Source organism: Lates calcarifer, linkage group LG5 (assembly GCF_001640805.2).
Source record: "Lates calcarifer isolate ASB-BC8 linkage group LG5, TLL_Latcal_v3, whole genome shotgun sequence".
NCBI classification, from domain to species: domain Eukaryota; kingdom Metazoa; phylum Chordata; class Actinopteri; family Centropomidae; genus Lates; species Lates calcarifer.
The window spans coordinates 17,450,463-17,475,376 of record NC_066837.1 but is presented as its reverse complement, the minus strand read 5'-3'; the positions used below and the strand labels follow the sequence as shown (position 1 = coordinate 17,475,376).

Sequence of the window (24,914 nt, the reverse complement as noted above, 5' to 3'; positions counted from 1 at the left end):
AAGCCTCAAAACCCCTAACATAAATTTCACCTTTTCCTGTTGACAGAAATTTCCCGAACGTGTGAATATGTGCACGGAAGACGGGAATATAAGAAGTGGACAGTTTGATTTGCTATTCAAATACATGGTAGATTCTTCCGGTCTAAGTTTCAGGTCTTTTACTTTATTTTGATAATATGCCCCCCACCAATTTCCGGCATTATTACGGGCTCCGTTGATACATTGAAGCAGCTGACTAATGCCATATGAGAGCGTCACCACAGGCACTAAAAGTGGAGCATGACCTCGGCAATTGAATAGAACAGAACAGAAAAAATATCAGAATACAGTATTAAAACGGCAGAATAGAAAGAGGATATGACAGAGTGAAAAATATAAGAATAGAACAGAGGAGAATAAAATTAGCTGAACTGTTTTGTGTTGGACTGGCAACATTGGTTTTTTTGGGGTGGGGTGGGGGGACTTTAATGTCAGTAAAGCACCTTTGAATTAAACTGAACTGAATAAAATAAAACCATACAAAATTTCAGAATAGAGCAGAACACAAAATAATCTAGGTGTTATGATTGAATGGGAAATATAGCCAAAAAAAAAAAAAAAAAAACAGAATAGAACCAAATAATAACTAAAAAAGGGAAAATCATAGAAAAGCCAATTACATCTGTCCGACAGGATCCAGCTGTGACGCTGTTATTGCCCCTGATGTGCAGGTACACGTGATCACACTCACTGATGTGAATACAACAATAAAGCTTGTGTTTTGGCACATGCATGTGATGATGTGTCGTGGCACGTCGCTGCCACCAGGGGTCGCAGCACGCTAACATGTTGCTGGTCAGGGAGGTAACAGGAGAGGTGTGATGGACCTGGGATGTATATAGCTTCCCGAGCAGCATCGATAAAAGAGGGGAACACCTTGAGAGAGCCGCAGACGAGCCGCCCCGGAGCCGCCGGAGACGCAGCCTAGCGCGGTACGGTCCCTGTGTGGCGCATGTGGACGGACGAGCCAACACACCGCAGGAATGCGTGCAGTTACAGGCGCGCACACACACACACACATATACACACACACACACACACATGCTCGGACATTACTCAATGTAAGTGCTCTCGGACGTTTTCAAGTCCTCATCTCAGAATTATTGGGGATACGAGGGCCACGCTGCTGCGCCCCCGACGGAAACCTATAATTGGAGACGAGCCAGTGACGCGCTGAAAATAACCAGGTTACCACTTAGCACCGGTCCATTTTGGGGAGGGCCCAACACGAGGGCGCAGCACCATATATCAGCTCCTTCCAGCTGTTTGGGAATATCCTGCTCACAGTATCGAGGCTGCAGCATGGCAGTGGCAGGAGCAGCAGCAGCAGCAGCAGCAGCAGAAGGCTCCTTTCTCTCTCCGTCTCCTTAGTCTTCCCGGCTGTCTCTTTCCAGAATGGATATTGGGTGACTGGCATGTGCTGGGTGCGCACCGGGGATCTCTCGGTGGGAAACGCAGCTTTTTTTTTTTTTTTAAGGGAGGGAGGGAGGTGGGGGGAGACTGGCACAAGGCGCGACACTGTTGCGTCTACATGTTTTTTTTTTCCTCCTTGGGCAGAGGGGAAAAGATAGGCCGGGGGGGTGGGCTGTCCGACGTTATTCCAAAAGACAATTCGCCCCCCCACCCCCAACCCCCCACCCCAAAAGGATAATCTTGCTCAATTTGGGATGCGTGCAACGCCAAGTGATCAGATATTACTGGGGCGGCGGTGGTGCTGGTGCTGGCGGTGGGTGAACGGCGAAGTTCAACTTCGCTTGCAGACGCGATCTCCTCCAGGCAGCCAGACAACCAACCAGACAGTCGGCGCTTTTTACGCGAAGTCCCCCTATGGCCACGGGGATGCTGCTGACACCTGCCCCGGTACGCATGCAGGTAACAACGACTGGGCAGCATCACCTACTTCTCCAGACGCTGACAGACAGCAGATCGGTGGGTACGTATCGGCGTGATTAAACCCTTTCGCATTATTCCCTCGTTACCTGGTCTGGATCAGAGAAAGAAAAAATGTACTACAAAGGACATTTCCAGAAACCATAGGTTGGAGTTTCCTCCACACAGAATCCCCGGTGTTGGGACTCATGATAATAATGATGATGGTGATGATGATGATGACGGTGTGTGTCAGAGGCTGGGTCTTTGCGGGCAAGGTGAGTCCTTAATTAATTCAACTGGCCTACAAAGTCCCAGTTTCTGGCTCATGTGACCACCAAGTTATAGACAACACACCCCTGCTGCGTGTTAATCTTTTAAAGAAAAGAAATAGGGAGGAGATGGGAGGTCTTTACGAAGAACAAAAACGGACAATCGCGGCACATTTTTGAAAAAGCATAGTGATACGTCAGGAGATAAAGTATAAAGCTCGATAAGGTCAGTGAACACACCATTAATATCGGAGATACATATTGTGATCGTTAATAATTTTTAGAGGATATTATAGTGAAACTGTGAAGCCTGAACACAAAGTATTGTGGGATAAGGTCACCATAAAGTCACTATTAAACACCATAGGCGTATAATAAACATATGCATTACAATACAATACAGGCCTTTTGGTTGAATTTTAATGCTTAATGTATGAGGAACACTAAACACAGTAAACCTCACAAATAAAAAAAGGGCAAACAGCTGCAGGTAGTCAGTCAGAAGAAAAAACATGGAGGTTAAAGTATGTAAAATGAACTATTTAATAGCTCAAACCCTCAACGTCATTGCTTAGTAATTGGCTAAAAAAAACTTTGATTAGTCAAAGCTGAACTTTACACATAAAGCCTGGTGAAAGAGAAGCATGCTTCTCAAGAGTGTCACAGAAAACCAGAGCAGAGGTTGTCCTCTCTCAGATACATACAGTGATGAACAGCTCTCACATGCCATTTCTCAAAGAAAAAAAAAGGTGGCTCTGCATTTCCTTGCTGGCCTCATTCTGCTGTACAGTTCTTGATAAATTGTTTTCAAAACAAATCAATTTTTTCCATGTTTTTTTTAGCTAAATCAAAAACTAGGCCAAATTGGGTAAAAAAAAAAAGAGGAAGGTTAAACTTGCTAGTAGAATCAGTTAATGTTGTTTCCTTGATCTCTCTTCAAAGACTACACATGATAAAAACTTGAATTTGCACAGTCACCAGCAAATTACTCATACCCTCCTGCTTGAACTTAGACGAGCAATTTAATACGAAAAAATTAACCACTATTGTGTCAGCTTACAGCTCCAGCTCCACATACACATACCTAAATTATTTTTTTTAAAAGTCAAAAATCACAAAGTGCCATACTCTATTATGTTTAACAAGTGTGTCAAGCGGGGAAGAAGTTGTTTTGGAGGCCTGTTTCTATATCTGTCCTGACCCTAGCATGCCGTACATACCTCGCTAATGAATTTAGCATCCTGACACTAGATGCTTTATGTAATTAATAGAGCGGAGGGCCGTGGTGGCATCTCCGTGCTGCAAGTGACACATAGGTAAGACATTCGCTGAAGCATGGGATTTTTATTTTAAAAACACAAGACCTCTGTGATTATTAAAACACACTTAAAACCGTCCTGCAAATGAAACAGACTCCCCCCTGACACCACTGTAGGTGGGAAGCCGTCAACATTCATCTTTCTGTCAGTTTTATTTATTAAAAAGTTAGTACTTGATCATAAGTTATTTGTAGGTCATGTATAACAGATCAGTGGCAGGTCATTTGTTTTTACAAGCCTGCTATTTCTCGTTGCGTCTGTAATAAGCTGCTGTGGACTGAAGTTACAGGAAAGCTGACACTTTGTCAAACCTTTTTAAGGCTTTAATTAAATTCCTTGTGACTGTAGGTGATATCTTTATGCTCATTAACGATGTTAGGTGTAGAAAACGTTTCAAACGCTCTTAACGTCCTTGTGGTCAGACGTTTATCATAAAGCACATTTAAAATCAAATACAGAGAAAACATTAAATGATTCTAGTGCACCTCAGATTGGTCGGGATGCACTCAACAATCATCGCTCAGTCCCTCCAGCGTAGCCCACTAAAGCACAATGACACATCACAGAAAGCAGATAAAACCACTCCAGCCAAAAGCTCTCCATATATGCTGCAGGAGAGTACGAGCCAGCGCGAGAGCGAGAGCTGAGGGCCTAGTAAGGGAGGCTTGGTGGAATGAGCCTGGTTTGAATAAGCAGCGTGGCTACGGGGAGCTCTGGGATAGTCACCAAGTGTGCTGATTAAAGTTGTGATATTAAACAGTGCTGGCTGCTACTGCCTGCCAAGCCTCTCTCAGTGGCATTTCACATTGTTTAAAAGGCCCAATCGGACTCATCTCGCCACTTGCTGCACAGTGTTGCTTACATCTTTTTTTTTTTTTTTTTCCACCACGGCTGTCTCATATTCTCTCCTCACACCATTTGTTAGCAGGGTCGTAGACTTGCTTTAAATAGACTTTTCCCTACATTTCCCAGGTTGTTTTCTGCCTCTGGTAACAGGGTTCACTTAGTTCTCAAATCAACCGTAACAATCAGCACACTTGTATGATATTGTGAGCATCATATAGACAACTCTACTGAAGTAAAAGCTCCAGATTGTGTTTACCTTTTCTGCGCAAGCCTTCAACTTCTAATGAACACACAGAGCGCTCCTTCTTGGAAATTCTGCTCTGAACTCATTCAACCCCCTTTAAAAACGTCACTGCAAATCCCAATAAAACTCTGCCATTATAAATATACAATTCATAAATACTGGAAAGTATGCTCGCTTTCTGTGAAACGTATGACCCCCCCTCCAGAAAGGTCAAACTTCAGACGTTGTGGTCACTCCAGGTCGTTACATTTCTTTAGCCACGATTGAACAGATACCAAAGTTATGCACCGAATCACACTCGAGGAGCCAGCAAATGTTGTAGTTTGATCTCAAAAGTTTGGAATGAGACATACAAAGATTAAGCTAGGGAGGGAGGGAGGGAGTGAGAAAGAAAAGGCAGCAAGAAAAGTGAGGGACTTTTAGGGGCAGCTGTGTTTTATTAACCCAGTCATAATGCCCCTAAAAATCCTTATTGCTCTTGCAATGGTCAACAAATCTCCTGTTGCAACATGCAGAGGATCTCTAAACAGCGTGTAGGGATTCATTATCAACAACCTGTTGCACTGCAGGGTCAGGGCACAAGTTAGTGTATATGTGTGGGTTATATAGGTCACATTCAGAGATTTTAACCTCAGTTAAACCGACCGTGGAAGTCACAGAGCTCACTGAATTGCAGAATGAATGGATGAATGGAAGGGCACAGTCTCAGGGGAACAGTAACCTTCATCAAAAGTTTCACAACACGTTTGCTAATGCAGATTAGCACGAAGTTGGAAGTGTTAACATTTCTATCTGGGAACTGCACAGACAGAATGAAAAGCATCTCTTTACTAACAATACCAGTGTTTCCCTTTTGTCAGACTTGTGAATTACGCTGTTGTTGTTTTTCTGCCCGACTCCTCGTAGTTTAACATGCAGACAGGGGAGTCGGCGCCCCGTGTCCTTCGCAATTTTGACTTTGCTGTTGAGTGCCAGGGGACAGACTGAAAGACAGAGACAGAACGGCAGACAGGCAGGTAGACTGACAAATAGGGCAGGCTGGCGAGCAGTGGAGCCAGAACAAATTCAGAGAGTATGAAGATATACAGTACAGGCTGGTAGAAATGCAGGCAGGCAGATGGGAGAGTGAAGACAGGTAAACAATGAGATATCTTGACAAGACAGCAGCCACACAGAGAGACACAGAAAATGGCAACCAGGAAGTTAGAAAGACACAGAAACAGGCGGGGACAGTGCAAGAAGACATGCAGTGATACAGGCAAAGAGACAGATACAAGGAAAGACATGGAGGCAAAGCAGGCCATGGAGGACTGGGATCCAGGCCTGGGTGTGGTGTGGTGGGCTGTCGTGGCTGGAGAGCGGGCGGTGTGGAGTGGAGCTCTCGATGTTGGTGAATGAGTCATCGGAGGGAGGCTATTCTGTTGAGTTTCCCTGTGGGACGGCCGCTGCTGAAGGAAGGAAGGAAGAATCCTCTTTGCATCGAGGGAAAGAGAGAGAGAGAGAGAAGAGACAGACAGACAAGGGGAGAGGGAGCGAGGGAAAGTGTGGACGATGACTCAGGGCCACGAACCACATGGTGATGGAGAAGGGAGGGAGGAATTACTCATCAGAGCATGTGGAATCTCATACGGCTATCACAGGACTGACAGTGTGCTTCCCCCATGGCTGCTACTCAGCCGCCATCGCTCCCTGAGGCACCAGCTGAACGCAGAAACCAGCCTCGCTTTTACCAAGAGCAAATGTGGGGAACAGGGTGAACCGGGGGTCAAATTCACACAAGATAGCTTTTTTTTGGAATCCTCTCATCAAAGCAGGGTCCACCAGTTTGGGCACCACAGGGTGCCATGAGGGATGAACGACAATAACTTCCTTATCAAGTCCAAATCAACTCAAGCAGTGATGAGTCACACAATTTTTTTCCCCCAAATGTCTCTGCTCGGGGTCACCTGACTTTCTTCAGCTTCAGTGGGGCTGATGAGTGTATGTTAAAATACTGTGCCAATATCTGACAGAGTCATTTGAATTTCAGCAGAGGCTGTAACAGCCCTCCTGATAAGCATGTTTCAAGTGTCATTCTGGGTGTAAGGGAATAGAGCTTGAGTTTGGCTTGACCAAGTAGAGTAGCTACAGTAGTGTGGGAGGCCAGACGGGCTCGGGACAGTGGTTTTAATAAAAAATGGGAAGTATTATTGAGTGTAAATAAATACAGAGGTATTTTGAAACAGGAGTTTCACTTCAGTCCGTCTGCTTATATTTGGGTTTTAAATTACAGCATGTCAGTGCAAGTCTCCCTGCTCATGCTCCGAATTAGGCAATGCTCTCAAAATATTTAATCAAAGTAACTTTTGGAATGGAGAAGAAGTGAAAATGTCTTTATGAATATGTATCTACAGTACCCTGTGACATTTTAAGTTCAGTAGCTTCTTCTCTGTAGCTCAGCTTACACAACGGCTCTTTCATGGCTGCATAAATCCATCTTTACAGTGATAAATGTGCCACCACAGCAAGCCTGTGGATGACAAAGTTGCACTGAGTAATGACAGGACAGAGAATAGAAAAAGGGTGAAAGGGCTACCGGCACGACATGCACCACGGTTTCTCTTTATCTGTTTGAGAGCTCAGCTGAACCTGTAGTTGTTCTTGGATATGGGTGGTGGTGAATTAGGCATTAACAGATTGCTCCATGACCGGTGGAGGTGGGGTGGGGATGTTAGCAAAAACTTTATGCAACTGTGAACAAATGCACCCATGTCCCATACACCTGTCACAAAGACTCTGGGTGTGCAACAGATATGAACGTTTAAGTGCATATGCAGCAAAAATGATGGCGGTGAGTACACCATGGTGGCATGACTCAACAGGTGAAAGGGGCACACCCATAAGACTAGTTTAGGCCCCCATTTACCAGTGGCGGCACAGTCCCAGATCTCTCTCTTTCTCTCTCTAACAGAGGCTGCCATTAGGGTGTGGGCTGACAGCACTCCAACACCAGAAGAACCACTCAAATCCAGAGCAAACACTGCAGACAAAAGAGAGAGGGCAAGAAAAACTGGAGCAGACCTTCTCTGTGTGGATCCCTCCAGCACCCCTCTTTAAAAATGAGAATGAACCCTCCTGACCTGCTTTTAGCCAATCAGCCTGTGAGACCTGGCTCTGGTATGACTAGAGTAAATAGAGAGGAGTGTAATCAGTTATCACATATCTGCAATGGTATTTTCCCCCCCTTACTAATAACCCAAATTAATGTGATGCAGTTGTTGCTGTCCACTGCCTCCTCGACTTGTTCAAACTTAGCCTAGTTATAACGTTCAGTGTTTACTAAGTGGAGATTTACACATCACTAAATTAAAATAGATTGTTGCATCACACAATCTAGTTCTCATGTGCTGTAGAGATTAGTTGTTACCAAATATTTACGCCCTGTCACTGCCAAGGTGTAGGTGTTAGCTAACTGAATTAACTACTAACGTTAGCTTGCAACATGTGTTTAGCTTGAATATGGAACACGGTCCCAATATTTGATAAAATGCTGTTTAAAAATTACGTGAACAAAGATTTTAAGTCAAATTTCTCAAAAATGACACAAAACGCATCAAATTACAATAAGTCAGGCCAATAATGTTAGACTTGCACCGTGTCTACACAGCCCATGTAATGTGAGTATCGTGTTAGCCGAGCAGCACAGCAGGCAGAGGATTGTGTGCAGGTCATCTGTATTTTGGCAGTGCTCAGCCCAACACACAATCAAGAAAATCAAGAAAAAAGTGCCATTAAGTGGTCTGCGTAGACGGCTGGATTGATTAAAATAGGAGCGCAAACTGTTCTATCAGATTTTTGAGACAGCTGAAATGCCTCCTGTGTAGACATGCCATAAATAACCAAATAACTTCAGCTTGGGTAGAACAATCTGATACTTATATCTCTCCATATTTGTACATAAAGTGTCATTAAAGTGATACCTACGTTTCCAAAGTATTGGCAGTTAGATTTAATATATCCTATATATCCTATCCTATTTTGATCTGAAGTCTCAAACATCTAAGATATTTAAGTTTTAATGGTGCAATCAAATTTAGTAAGTCACTTATTAAAAAATTAGGAGGAACTTATCTCAGACCCTTAGTTGTACATTTACAAATAGCTGGTGTGATGCAGCCCCAGTCCTGTCACCGACTGTTTGATGTGAGAGATCCAATTATGGATTCCAGCATCAGTAAATAAACTCTGGAGTAAACAAATTCCAGTTGCTCCTTTTGAAAAGATCTGGCAGAAGTATGCTGGAATTGTAAACAAATAAAATAAGAGGGCTGTGGTGCGCACTGCAGTAAGTTTAGGTGGTAAGCAGGCTGAAAGGTCAAAATAAACACCACGCATAACTCCCAGGTTTCAGCTATAGGTGTAGGAGGCGTGTCTCCATGTGTCACACACACATATCGAAATCAGGATTTCAGAGTCAGGGGGCAGCACTGTGTACACACAATTGTATGCAATCAGTAAGACGCACACACATACAAATGTACACAGCCAGACACATTAACCCTCTAACTCTGACCTGGGCTTTGCTCACTGTTTGTCTTTTATATGGAATGTTAAACTGCTCACACGTGTTGAACTTTACTGCACGGGGGCTGCGTTCAGTTCAGTCGACAGCCGGGCCTCATCCTCCACTGTTTGTCTTAGTGATTATGTTTGAATATACATAAGCAGAGGGCCGTTTCATATTTACAGTGCTGATGTTTGTATTGTGAGAAACTATCTGCTATAGTGTGAGGAGAAATGTAACCCTCAGAGCTGAGAGGTGCTACACTACCTGAGCCTAAATATTTTGAGATGTCATTCCTCCTCTCTTCTCCCCTTGCTCTTGCCCATCGTCAACTGGGGCATGCCGGTTTCCAGTTGTTTTCTGGCTATTTGGGGTCAACGATGCATGTTGGCAGACCCCATCGGCACTTTCTCTTTGCATTGCAAAATCTATTGGAAGCTGAACTCGGCTCAGCATTTGTGTGCCCTGTGTTGAGTAACAATGAGCTCCGCAGGGCGATTGGCAGATGTCTGTTTGATGCTGCAGATACAGTCATGCCATTGTGTGGAGTCAGCAAGTGAATGTGTGTGTGTGTGTGTGTGTGTGTGTATATAAGGGGTGAGAAAAGCGGGTGTTTGTTTTGGCACAGAGATCATTTGCCAAAGAAGTGGCTCCACTGCCAAAACTTACCAAACGAACCTGCAGCGCTGAATGTTTTATCTCTCCAACCTCTTCAGTAGTCATAATGGAAAGGTGGCCATTTTACTCCCCACACCCACCTCTTCACAGCTCTTTTGTGAGCTAAGAGGGCTAATGGTGAGCCTTAGTAGGCCTATTTCAGTGCGGTATTTGTTTAAAATAAAAAACAGACAGCAGTGGAGGTAAGCTGCTGTTTCCCCAAACTTCTCTGTAACATTTGCAGTTAACAAGGGGATGAAGTTAACATTTTCAGCTAATCAGGGGCATGACAGAGTCTCATGGTTGCTCTGATCTTTTCTTCTACTCGCTGTGGCTCACTTGAAGTCCCATTGTCTGGCCCGAGCCAACATCCTCCCGTCCAGAGGGCCTCTGTGCCAAGCTTGGCTCTGAGGATATTACAAAAAGGGAAAACCCATCTTCCCCAAAACCTTCTTCCATTACAGAAAAGAGGTTTTCCGCTTCTATCGAAACTGTCAATGGAAGTTATTCAAGCCACTTGGAAAACATCAATTGCTGCTTTTTTCAGTCTTTATGTTGGCAAAATCATCAGTCACGGGGGCAGCATGATCCTTCTATAGTTGGTTTTCAGAAGAAAGGGAGATTGTGTGTGTGTGAGCACGCATGTGTTTTTATACCCTTGATACTCGCTGGTGTTGTATGCAGGTATTGTTGATCTGCAGAGCACATGTGCAGCTGACAGGTCTGTGAAATACCAGCATCTGCATTGGTTTTGTCACTGCAACCTTTGCAACTGATGTGGACACAAATACATTGCCTGTGTGTGTGTGGAGTACATCTTTGAAAGTGTTGAATGAAGAGCTATTTTATGTTGGCAGCAGAGTGACAGGAGCCACAATGTGACAGGCAGGCCCCAGGCGACCTTAAGCTCAGCAATGGGCCTTCTTGGAACTTCCTTCTCATTCCTTGGGCATAAGAACAGTGGTGGTGCAGCGCCCGTCTGACTCCAAAACCAATAGTTTTGGAAATATCTGTTACATCTGCATCCCAAATATTCAGATGTGCTTTTATGACACTCTTATTTGGGTTGACAGTGTTTTATTTTTCTTCCTTCATTCTTGTGTTTTCTTGTCATACTTGGATGTTTTTGTATTGACTCATCTCCTCTGCATACAGGATGGCTTATTTTGGGCAGTGTGAATGTGTGAACGTAAACAATATGTACCATGTACAGTATGACTACATGCAGGAAGCATGTATACATAATTTTTTTAATGCCAGATTGATGGTGACAGATTCCCCTTGTCATGTCATGGCACCACTTGTGACGTTGACAACTTACCTGAAAAATCACTTTTAAAGGAATAGTTTGACATTTTGGAAAATATCTTTAATTGCTATCAAGCTGAGATTTAGACAAGAAGGTCAATACCACTCTCGTTTTTGTGGGGTAAGCACAAAGCTAAAGCAAACAGCCTCTTAGTTTAACATGAAGAGTGGAAACATGGGGAAATAGCTAAGAGGGATAATGGTGAGCTGTGGTAGCCTGGTGCGCTCTGAAATTAGCAAAATCCACTTCTAAAGGATCTCTAAATATCACTGATTAACATGTAATATCTCATTTCTTTAATCCATAATAATACAGAAGTGTAAAAATGCCCGTTTGTGGTTTTATGGTGGGTTATGTGTTATTTCTGGGCCGGGCACAGTCATTTCCTGGTGTCTGCTTGTCACCATGAAAGTTGCCAGCTTCCATCCAAGAAATAGTCTAAAAATGTCATGTTGTGGTTTTAAGAGATTTTAAAACCACAGCATGATGTTTTTACACTTCAGTTTTTTTCCAATCACAAAACAAGATATAATGTATTAATTCATGATCTTTGGAGGTGCTGGTAGATGGATTTTGTTACCTTTGGACAGATCCAGGCTGGTTATGTCTCTGTTTCAAGTCTTTGTGCGAAGCTAAGCTAACCAGCTGCTGGCTCCATCTACTGTGCATATTTACTGTACAGGGACCAGAGTGGCATCAATTTTCTCATGTATTCTTCACAAAACTCAAATTTTAGGAACTGTAAATTCAAAATGTTGTATGATTTCTAAATGGATTAAGTATGCTTCAAATGAACTAGTTTGTCAGAGACACAGCTGAAGGCAGATGTGTTTTTACCTGGTCCAAGTAGCTACACTTGCACACTTGAATGCAAGGTGAAAAGCCTGTTGTCATAGAGGTTGGTTGTACACACAAAAAGAGACCTGCAAAAAGAGAGCTTAAATTATAAGTTGAAACCCCGCCTACTTTCTCACTTCTGCACACCTAGCCAATCCATGCATGAAGCAGGCATGATGCAGGCATAATGCTGGATTGTCAGTTCTGGAGAGTTACAAAAAATTGTCAGATGCAGCCCCTCCTAATAATAAGTTAGAAAGGTCTTGGGGGAGGAGCTTTCAGATGCTGTTCAACTTCGCTTGAAGCATACTGATGCCTTTAAGTGGAATTACAACACTGTGAGTCTGTACAGATTCTGAAATATTGATACAGCAGTGATTGCCTGCATTAGAGCCTGATCTCTCAATCGCTCAGTTTACTCATGTCTGGTGACATTTGAAATTCTGTGAATAATTGTCAAATAGCCTCAGGCTGTATTAAGCAAGGGGAGGATAAAGATGTCTCGTGGCAACATAGGAGATACTAGGGCTAAAATGAATGCAACAGGCACTAAGTCCTTATCCTGCCAGTAGAACCTTAGCAACAGCTACAGTTGTTTTATAAATCAACTTGCTATATTGGCATTTGTACATACTAGAATAAACATTCCTGTTTCCAAGGTTGTTTGGGAGGATGGTGCTGGTGGTGGGGTCAGAGGGTGATGGAGTTTGGTGGATAAACTCAGCTCAACTTTGTTGGTGCACCCAAATCTCCCACATCAGTCCCCTCCCTGGCACCCTCCACCCATCCATATTAACCTGCTGTAATGCTGTGTACAGAGCTAACATAGTCTCTATCTAAAAAGCTATTAAAGAACCTGGGTGACTTCATTTCATTATTTAAAATGTCAAAAGCTTGAATAAGCACCCTATTACACAATAAGCACTCCCTCCAGGAATAATTAACACAAATACAACCATTCCTCACATTATTTGTGTGCGTTCGCAGTTTTGTCTGAAGAATGCTTGCAAATTTTTACCAGTGACTGCATTTTCTCACATAAAATAATCCAATTCAGAAACCACCACTACAAGCATGGGTCAAATAAAATCAAACCTTGAACTTAACAAATTTAATTGCAAACACAGTAATGCCCTCAGGGGTTTTAACTCCCCTGAAGTTGGCTTCAGCAGTGCTTAACTTCCAGGCTGTGCATCAATCTCAATAAGCTCGACCAATTGAAATCCAAGCAAACCATTTGTAACCTTAAACCTACACTTAACCATCAACTTCTTAATACCTCAAAGTAACCACCTGATTTATGGAGCTTGATGGGAGTTGAACTTGGCATGCAGGATGCTCCTCCATGACTATATCTGCTTACGTAAATATTTTATATATAGAGTATCACAGAACATGTCACATATATCAGTTGTCAAACGTGGTGAGAGAGGGACAGATACTGCGTCAGTTGACTTCCACTATAGCACAACACAAGGGATAAAACAAGTCAACTGTCGTCTGCCGTCTGAAGCTCATTTTTGTTCCCCACGTCAGCTGGGTTGGGTCATTATTGGGCTGATAGTGTATCCTGTAGTCTGACCCTGGCATTCATGTAAGAAGCACTGTCTTGAACATCTGAAGACCATTTTTACACTTGGCAGAAGTCATCTGTAACACCTGTGAGCTGTCTTTTGTAAAACCTTTTAAGCCATTTTTAAACAGTATCTCAATTTATGGTAAATAACTCAAAAAAGGTCATAAAATGCATTGCTATGTCTGAGGAGATAAGCCAGATATTAAATCACTTTTGGCTGCAAAAATCAGAGATGATCTTTGGAAGATCTTGTTGGGATGGAATAAAGCAAACACTGAAGAGAATCAGCTTTTTAATATTTTTACTTGGATAAAAACTTCCCATGTGTTGTTCTCAGTCGCCTGCTGAGGAGTTGTTGTGGGCCTGTCTGTGTCAAACATGTGCCTGTGAGCGATAGCATACAGAGAGATTTGTGACGTAGCTGTAGGCATGTTCTTTGTTAGCAAAACAAGGGCGTTTACATGAAGAGTAGCGCACACTTTTCCACTGTTCAAATTGTTTTGGAAATGCGGAGCAATGATCTAAGATTGTAGATGTCAGAATACATAATGTGATTGTTGTGCAGGGATCTATGGCTGAATAGAACATAATGATATGAAACCCAATAATACTAACCCAGCAGAGACTGTGACTCCAGCAGTGTACTGGGACTCCATTTCAGAAATGCTGAGATTGTTAATTTAGACAGGTAGTGCACTATCGCCAAAAAAAATCTTAGCCAAAGCAACAACTCATTAAAGGTTTGAAAACGTGGGCCACTTTTATGGCACTTTATTCTCAGTTTCATGTTCCAGACAATCAGGTAGGCAAACAACAAATTTGTATGTTGGCTGCAAATCTAGAAGCCAACAGTGTTTTATTCTGACGGTTAAATTTCAAGGACTTATTTGGGTAGACTTTGGCAGGGCACTTTAACACTGCTACAGATACTAATCCTGTATCTTTAGTGTCACTTTGGGAGTCATTTCAACCTCACCCCAATCCACTCTTGGTTTTCAAAGCTCGGTGGGGAGTGTATGAAAAAACTCTGGCTGGCCTCAACCAAATTTTACTCTCTTTAGCTGGTAAGCACCACGACAATTGTCTTGTTCTTTGTGTGATCTGGCTGGCTCGGGCTCAAGGGGATGTGGTGCGTTGCAGGCTTCAAGATAATTAACTGGTCACAGTCTAGTTTTCCTGGAAGTTTGACTGCATTAGCAAGATTCTTCTCTATTCTCACCTCTTTCCTTTTATTTTTTTCCCTTTTTTTCCCCTTTACTGGCAACTGTCACACAGAAAGCTTTGGAGTGGGTGTAAATAAGATGTGCATGCTTAATGAGCAGGAGTAAAAATGGCTTAATTCTTGTTTTAGCAGTGTAGCTCTGCTCACTGAGCTGAATGTCAAGGCAGTGGAATGGCTTAATTAAGTTGTCTGTTAACAGGAACAAGATGAAAAGTGACATTTGTTGTTGTGTCAGCCAGGCCATATCTGTTTAATTTCATCCTTTATATGAAAAAGTCCAAAACATCTGCAACCAAACACTTAGATTTCACCCTCTGAACTTACTTGTCAAACAGATTAACATCTAACTACTGACTTGCCAAAAGGATATAATGAGTGCATATTAAATACCTACAGTCACTTTTTGTCAGTGATATGTGTAATGCCCAAAAGTAAATGGTAGGGGCAAAAAAAACAAAACAAGAAGTCAGAATTGGTCTTCTACTCAGATTTACAACCTCAGGGTCACCAGTGGAAGTGGAGCTGGAGCAGAGTGGTGCAGAGCTCTCCTCCTCCCTCCTGACTTCCATTCGCCTCCCATGCTCCCTGCTCCCACCCAATTTTTTCACTCTCTGTCGCTGTATATGGGTCATACTGCAATTGTGTGTACATGCAGGTGAATATGTTCTCTTTTCCAATGAGCATATGGAAAGAAGTATCCAAACCCAAAAAGTTCAAGTTGCAACACAGTGGAACAATGCTGCATTTAAAGTAAAGGTCATGCTGTTACACTTAGTCTACTTAAGTAAATGTGTGCAAGTGTACAGTATATACAGTGCATGGGTGACTAAACTCATATAGCGCATCATGTTTTATGAGCTTGTGTGTTTTGCATGTAGAACCTTTTTTTCTGTAACTTCAAATTACGGTCTTATAATGGCACTGAAATGTTCGGACAGTGTTGAGGCACTTAAAGGTATCTCAACATGGTATGAACTAGAGAAAATGCACTTTGTTCTGCTCAAGTCTGTTATCTGCACCCATGTATGTGTCCATGCATGAACAGCCTAAGCCCCGTGTAATCATTTACAGTATAGAATCTATACTGTACACTTTGTTTGAGGAACTTGCCCCTGTGGTGCAGTTCCTCCCCTTAATACAGAAGAAGCAGAGGTTGAAGAGACACTGTCATTTACCAGAAAACAACTAGAATTATATAAAGTTGAGAATCATTGCAACTTTGCCATAATAAACTGATGCAAAGTGGAAGGTACTATTTATAATCACCTGTAAGACATTCTCTTACGCAAAACAAGATAACTTTTACTAGAAAATCTTACTGACTCCTGATTCCTTGTTCCCACTAGTTTACCTGCGCACCCTATGGGAAGTCACTACAACCTCTGCCCAGGCAGGAAGGCAGGATGTTTTTGATGAAGCAGTGGGCTTAATTTAGGTCCAAGCATTCTCAGTATCTGTCACCCAACTCCCAACGATCTCGACACACAGTACCGGAGGCATTTGTGTGTGTGTGTGTGTGTGTGTGTGTGTGTGCTCATTTATCCAGTTTATCCAGGCAGGTGGGTTATAAATTCAAGAAATGTACATCAACACTTTGCCATCCTAAAAAGACAAGAAATGTAAAGGTACACCCCCTCCTCCTATTGACTTGGTGAATAAAAATAATAATCATAATTTCAGGTTTTCAGCATACTATAGTGATATGGTTTCTATTTGATATGATTTTATTGTGAATTATTAATACTGGCTATTAAAAAAAATCCCATTAAACCTGCCAAACACCGAAAATCTTGATTCATTCCTCTAAAGGAACTGGCTTAGTTATAGCTCCTGCTTGGCCATAAAATAACCAAACAGGCATAGGCATTGCCAGCGAACCAGCAAAAGCAAAAGATGAATGCCAACAACCCCTGCCAAAGACTTGAGCTTGCACCCAGTGTTCTCTTCCTGGTACACAGAGACATTTTCTGCCTACTTCTTTGAATTACACAATTCTTCTGCCTGCATGAAAAATGTTTTTAGTCATAACACTTTAGAATGAGAAAACTCTGTTGTAAAGCAGCTACACGCTGTATATTGTAATTACAGGAACCTACATTTTCTGGCCCCCGTCTCTAAGCCTGAGGGGGTCATCCGTGTTTGATGAGGGCATGCGCATGCTGAAAAGCACAATGTGGTTTCTGAAAACGTTGTAAGAGAATCTCGTGACGTGCTGACCTCGAGCTTGTCGTCATTTTAATGTTGCATTAAATGAACGTGCTCTGACTCGTCAAGCAGCCGCACAGGGCTGCTGAGAGGAGAGGCGTGTGGTCGTCAGTGCATCCACAACGAATGGAAAGAAAGGAAGACCACACAGCAGCATGGCCAGATCAGGTTGTCAGAGACCATATTTAAAATCTGGGTCAGAGTCCAGGCCATAACCTCTCTCCCTCTCTCTCTCTCTCTCACTCACTCACCAGTGCTCTACACTCCCTCCTCTGCACCCCATTTCTCCTTCATCCCATTCTACTTACCCCCTCTTTGTCTTTTCACTCTCTCCTTACAGCTCACCCACTTTACATATCCACGTCCTTATTTCATTCACTCTTTTTCCTCCCTTCTCGTCTTTCTTTCTGTCCATATGCTGCGCTTGGCGTGTCTCTGGCCACAGAGGCAGCGGCTTTGCCGTCTGCCTGTGTTGAATTTCACATGCAGCATTTTATGATTAGGATCTTATTAGTCTGACTGTAAATGAATAAGATGAGGATGAGCATTGCATTAAAAAAATGCAGTCACAATCTAAAACGTCATGTTGAAATTTGTGAATTATTGAGAATACAATGGTGGATTTTTCACTATTGCTCTTCTCCCATGAGCAATTAAGAATATTCGAGGCGGGTGTAAGGAACAGCCATATGATTCATATTCAGGTCCAGTGGCAGCCAGATGACTGAGAGTTATGAGTGTTACAATAAGCCTATTCAGTAGTGCTTTATAACATTTAAGAAAAAACAGGCGCAGCTGTTTCTGCAGTACTTACAGAGGACTTAAAATTCATGTACTTTTATTTTTATTAAACTAAACCAGACTAAAAACTTTAGAGCAGGGTAGTGTGCTATATTGTAAAGAAGTTTTGGTTAATATGCCTGATAGGCTTGAAAATCAATATCAAGTTTCACTGCTTTGTATTCAGTAGTGAAACCAGTCCAGGACATGTTTAGCTTAGCTTAGCACCCTGATAGAGGTATGGGGGGAAGGGCTAGCTGCTTCTTCTATCTTGTTACCTAGCGAGCCAGGTACTGGTACATCCAAGGACCACTTGCATTTGTTCTGAATCTTGTAATTGTGCAAAGCTGGTAACTTTGCGAAGCTACATATAGCCACTGGGTGCACTTGATGTTAGTCAAGGAACATCTCCAATGCATAGGTTAATCAAATTGGAATTGCTGGGTGTATCTTTGATTGAGCTAGGCTGGCTGTTTCCTGCTGCTTACAGATACTGCGATAAGATAGGCCAAACATAACAATCTCTTAATCTCTGGTAAAAAAACAAATAAATTTATTGACTAAAATGTTGGAGTACTCCCGTTAAGCCACAAAACTGTAAATTAACCACCTGAGTCTTTGAAACCATCTGCATATGTCTAGTTTATTCTTGAAAGTTCATTCCTTGGCTGATGAAGTTGCTCAGCTGAACTCCATCCATCTCTCACTTTTTGTGTCAAAAAGTCTGCATAAGCCTTTGGGAAATTCGATGTATTGCTGCTCGGAAACTGTTAAAGAGCCACTGATGGAGTTTGATTTAAGATTTGAGAGGTGCCACACTGCTGCCTATTCTCTAAGGCAGACCTGGCAGGCCTGCAGCAACTATAACAGTGCTCTTGCTACCATTCATCATGGGAAAATGGCAGACACTGTACAAATCGACTGGCATAAATGTCCGTGCTTCTTTTCGGCTCGTGGCTCTGAACCTATTGTGGAGCTAACATGGCTGCCAACAATAAGACATGATGACATTGTCCTGTTTTTATGCTGGAGGCCTCCCAGTAAGGAGTTCTCTTGAATACCTCTTCAGTGTGACATGGAGACGGGCCCGCAACCACCAGCGGAGCTGAGCTGAGCTGCAGAGCTGCTTTAGAGCCCTGCTGAGACCTGCCAGACCCACAGCTCTCCCTGCCAGGGGCCTGGGCTCACAGTCAGAGTGAGTTACAACCCATGCTCCTGACACACACACACACATGCTAATACAGAAACACACATACTCTTAGCTTAAATGTGTATAGTATGTAGGCATGCAGGCACATGCATAGGTAGAACACATACTGAAGTATATGTGCACAACCATAAACCAATACACACATGCAGACAAAAAAAAAAAAAAAAAAAAAAACTGCAAGCATTCAGACACATTCAAATTAATGCACACACCTGCATGTGCACATACTGATGCACAATACCAGTTAATACATGAGGAAGGCCACTGCATGCAAAGCTACTTATGTCACTAACCTTTTTATTCAAATTAGCACCACAGTGACCTCTGGAACTCACACACACCCCCACACACAGATATGGCATATGTATACAAAATAAATGTGCGCCATCACTGCACACAGGCAATAAAGCGAGAGTGTCCTCCTACAGAGGCTCTATCTGTGAGGGTTAGTTTAAGGTCAAGGTCCAGCAGCTGCTGGATCAGCTGGATTGATCTGTCTGGGTAAACATGTAGGGTGGAAATGAGCATGTTTGTGATTAAGAGCTTAGCAGAGGGTGTGTGTGTGTGAGTGTGTTTGTGTGTGAGTGAATGAGAGAGGAAGCATCAATATGTGATTGTATGTATGCTACGTCGGAGAAAGTAATATGTATCAGCTGCATAGGTGTGTTGGTATGTGCTCTTACATTCATCTTTTTGAATCATGGCTCAGACAGAATCGCTTACATCCTGAAGTAAATCATACCGTCTGTGTTTGTTGAAGGGAGTCGATCCCACAAGCCCCTGGTTCAGTGCCCTGCTGAAAAAACTGCATGTAATCCAATGAATTATCTGCTCTTAATAAGTCTGAGGATGAAATGTCTTTAATAGTCAATTGCTGAGTGTGTCTAAACCTGTAAACTCAACTATGATGATTTTAATGTTCATATTGTACTATAATTACAAGTTTACATGGTTTCCTATGACAATTCCATTATGTCATACCCTTACATATTCATTTAATTTAAAAAACTCAATTAGTGTGGAGGTAGAAGCCTGCATTCACACAGCCAGTGTTTGGTGCTGACTACTAAGGAGAACAAAGTGTAGTGTGCACACTATATTGCCACAGGGTATCAAGTTTGTATGAGGAAAGTACCACACAGACAAATGTCACTAAGCCATATGCCAACAAATCTCCCCAAAGGCACAGTCGCTGGGTTTACATCACTAACAACATGACTGATCAGACCTCAGAGGTCTTTGAACATTCACTACTTAGTTTTGATTTTAAAGGAAGATTGTTGTCATAGTAAATAAATCACATGGTTAAGGTGTTGTAACTAAAAACACCTGGTTAAGGGGGAACTCCACTGATTTTACACATAGATGTCTGTTTACAGGTCTTGGAGTACTACAGTGAAAGAGTTGTAGAAAGCTTTTTTTTGGGGTGGGTGGGTGGTGGGGGCTCAATGGGGAGCTGCCCAAAAATTGACAAATTACCTCAAGTGATGTGACTTGGTTGGGTCTGAAAACTACAAGTGTGAAAATGACAAAAATCTGGAGGTGTGGAGTTAGACAGAAATTAGCTGACCTGAGTTAGCTCGATCCTTATCTCTGCGTAAGGATCGAGGCTACATTAACTGCTACTGGCATAACATACCCGGATCTCTGATTTAAATGGCTGTGGTCAAGTTGCATTGTGGATAATGTAGGCACCAGGTTTTGACAGCGAAGAAGTGAATACGTTGAATTAAAAAAGATGATAACTCTGGTTCTGCTGCATCAATTTTCATAGTTTTTTTTTTTAAGTTAGAAAAACTGGCCATCTGATATCCAGCGTTATAGGAATGTGATGCTAAATCAGTGGAGTACTCTTTAGAGTTCAGGCAAAGCTGATGTCCATGGTAACGTATTAAAATATATATTTGGAAGAGGATGTTGTGAACAAATCATGTAATGTTTGAAGACCCCTGCTCAAACTGAACTTGGCAAGGATCCATGATGAGCCAAAAATGCATTGTGTGTACTTGTGTGGATACATGTCTGTGTCCTTTCTGGAGTTTATTGGGGCCTTCAGACAAGAAGAAACTTGAAAATGTCTGAGTGACACATCACTCCTACTACAATCCTTAACAGAAACACAAAACACACAGACAGGCGGTTAAGTGAGGAGTGAATGTCACTTTGAGGCTTTTGGGAACACTTGAAGCCAACGAGTCCAGTGTGGTTGTTGTATCTATTGCGCAAAACAATGGGAATTTGCTGTCAAATTTAGTTGTGGCTACCTGAATTATTTCATATTGCACCTTTAATTATAGAACATGGTTGTCATTCCCTTGCACAACTGAGCTGTATCTGCATATAACCATATATGGCACAAACATGAGGGCTGACAAACTGTTTTTGTGCTGGCTGTACCAATGTATCTGACAGAAGAAATAGTATACTGATAGTATACTATTTATACATGAGTAGCTATAAGACTTGTGTCTAGATTAATCCCAGGAATGTTAATGTGATGTAATAGTGATGAAATAGAGCGAGGCGTGGGTGTGGGGTAAGAGTCCCTCAGAGCAGAGTTAAGGTCTGAAAGTACTAAAAAGTCTTGACCCCAGACCCTACACACCCACTCACAGGGACGCAGCACCTCTCTTCCAGCCCAGCACATGCTTTCATACTCTTTCATACTCAAAGAAACACAAACTTGAAGACACCAGCGAACACAGACACAAGAAAGACAAGAAAAGGATATGAACTTAAACAACAAACATATGTTTGTCCTATGAAGATGAGCACAAAATGTACCCTGCGGCAGATGTCAATGCGTTCGCTCTCCCTGGCTCATACAAACGCGCAAACAGCTGAACACATCCCTGTTGTCTTGTGTTGCTCGTCATGCAACGAGGAGCACATGACTTAAATCGGGTGTGGTGCATGACCTGTTATCGGACAAAAGCGTCCCACAGAGAGAGCTGATGGGTGAGACTGCGCCTCCCCTCCTGTCCTGTCTGTCGGCAGTCATGAGGTCTCCATCCCGTTCGCCACGCCGTGTCTCGTGGTTCAAAGCCCATAAAATGTTTGAGCTAAAAAATCCCCTGCTTTTAAAACATTCAACTGTGGCGGCGTGTTGTCAATAAATCAGCTGCTTAGCCTGAGGAAAGCGGCATTAACCGGGGGGGAAGGAAGTGCAGAAAGACTTCTTTTTAAGGCATGTTTTTCCAGAATGAAGCCTTTGAATTTTTTGTCGCATCCTATAAATGTCGCACCTAGAGGGCCTAAAGTCTCAGTGAGAATGGTTGGTTTGTATTTCACACATTAACCCTGAAGCCTCAACAGGCCTTGCAGTCATGCAAAGTTGAATGCAAATATTCCAGTGACAGAAGCTGTATCCTGTGTTATCTTATTACTGATTACTCTTTTAGTGTCTTGCTGATTGATTCATATCATTTAACTGTCCTAACAAGAATATGTGTATGTCAGTGTGTCTCAAATTTTGCTGCAATCATTTCTTGACACGACAACAAAAGAGGTAATACATAACCTTATCTCAGATTCACTGACAGGACTAACTTTCCAGCAGTAATGATGCTTTCACTAAAATCTCTGTAACAGCTTTGGGGCCCAATAAGGCTAACACTTAGGAAAATACCATATATTTTTATGTTGCATGCTAAGTTTCATAGGCAGGCAGTTAAAATGCTTCTGCAGGTGTTAAAATGGCTAATAAAGCAAATTGTTCCACCACCAGTGAAAAAGTAGCCTTTGGAAATCTGTGAGATGGAGGCCAGGGAGAAGAAAAGGAGATGAGTTAGAAATGTTTACTACTGAACATCTCCTCTTTGATTTGGCTGATAGCTGAAACAGCCTGGCAAATTGTAACCAAGAGAGTGAAAATCAAATTGAGCTGCAATGTGTCAGGATATGTATGTGTATGTGTGTGTGTGTGTGTGTGTGTGTGTGTGTGTGTAAAAGCCAGCCATCCCATCACAAGGTAGCGTCATTGAGAGGCAGTGCCCCCAGGCAGCTGGCCACAATCTACCCAGGGCACTTTAAATTAGAGTAGTGTTCACTAACACAAGGTTAGAGGGTTCATCTACTGTGGAGATATGAAAAGGGCCAATTGTCTGGTGCTGTGCTGATGGCTGCATGAAAATCAAGTGAAGAAGCTTTGAATCGCAGGCCTGTATGTGACCGTGGCTAATTGTGGAATGAATCGAAGAACCGTAGGATGGACTGAGGGACGTAAACGCAGATGCGAGGATAGATGGCTACAAAGACGACTGTCCCCTTGAATGACGGTTGCTTTCAAGATTTCAGGAGGTAAAATAAGATTTGTAAAGTCTTTATTCCCGGATTATGTATACTCATTATGTGTAATATGTTGAATAAAGATTCTGTCTAAAATATTAACTGTATTGTCGTCTGTGTGTGGGAAACTAGTTTCTGTATGTTACAGCTTTGGATGGAATTATTCAGCTTATGTTCTGAATTTTAGAAATTATTAAAGAATAAGGTTGGTGTTATTTTATATTTTTCTAATTGTCAACAGATCCCATAAAAAGACAAAACTAACAATGTGTTAGTTCATCTCTCTTGATACCATGTTTGTGGCTCCCAAGCCCATTGGCTCCTTTTGTTATTTGTTCCTTCTAAATATATCTTAAAAAACAGCTCACAAGTAATTTCCTCAGACAGCAGGGCATAGTTTTTAGCAGATATACTCAAACAGGAGTAAACAGCGCATGTCTTGGGGACTACTTACTTCTGTGGAATAATACACATAAAGCATTGATGGCAGCAGGATGTTGTATGTGGGATCAGCTCAAAATAAACAACAGTGCTTATGTTCTGGATGATGAAGCAATGTGTCACCCAGTACAAAGGTGTGTGTTACTGATGTACTTTTAACGGTTTTTGGATAATAATTCAGGTTTATGGTGCAGCAACAGGGAATAAACTGTATTACAGCTACACAGACAACACTGTACACAGTAGCTAGTTAGTTTTGTTCTTTTCATAGGATTTGTTGGCAATAAGAAAAGTTTGGAATATCGCTACTTATCTTGAAAATATATCCAAGACAATATATCCCAGAAAAGCAGCACACATGACAGGTCACGTGACCAGCTCAACAACTACTTGTGTATTTGTAGGTTACCAGTCTGATGAAGTGAAGTGCTACTACAAGCTGAAATATTTGTACCATGTACCTAATAAATACAGCATGATAACAAGTATCCATTTGCTTAAGTGCAGGTTACATTTGCACTTTTCATTTTCCATTCAAAATGAATATTTTACAGTACAAAATATGGTTGAAAATGCTGATGAAACAACTCAAGAATTTTTTCCAGCATATCACACAAACTTGCATACAAATTTGGGGAAGAACCAGGAGGCTTATCCAGTTCATGAAAAGAGAAGGGATGTTATCAGGCTTCAACTGCTATGTAAAGCAGAGTAGTTAGGCCTCCACTCACTATGCAAAGTGACAGCTTAAGAGACAGTCCCCTGAACTAAGCAGGGAGAAGAAATGTGTAAGTCATCTAACTAACCTTGTTTAGCTCAGCCTCTCTGATGATGTGACTGACACACACACACACACACACACACACAGGATAATGAGTCATCTATTCCATGCATATAAAATACGCTGCTCTCTCACACAAATGTTTGATAAGCTAGGTCACTGTGTTAGAGATTCTATGATATGTTACATGCTGCAGTCTGCCAGTGAAACACTTTCAGTTAAAAAAAAAAACTTTACTGATTTGTCTGAGAAAACAGAATGACAGAAATATTTCAACTTTGAGATGGTTTAAAATAGGCCCTCTTTAATTGCAGCGGTTTTCAGTACCTTATCTGGTATGTGTTGATATCACTGTTAGTCATGTCTGAAGAATCTGTGGTGAGTGTTTGTGTGAGTTTTGTTCCCAAGGCACAGTTTGGCAAACCACAGAATTCCTTCAAATCCCTCCACCAAATTATTAACTGCTTTGAACAAAGC

At 42.1% G+C, this 24,914-nt stretch overlaps 1 long non-coding RNA gene across 1 annotated transcript; it reads left to right on the top strand.

The window, feature by feature from the left end:
• The first annotated feature begins 220 nt into the window (after nucleotides 1–220).
• Nucleotides 221–23,313, top strand: LOC127142489 (uncharacterized). Its single transcript, XR_007813275.1, has 2 exons — nucleotides 221–1,972; nucleotides 18,788–23,313. It is a non-coding gene; the product is annotated as an uncharacterized LOC127142489 (long non-coding RNA).
• Nucleotides 23,314–24,914: the final 1,601 nt, after the last annotated feature.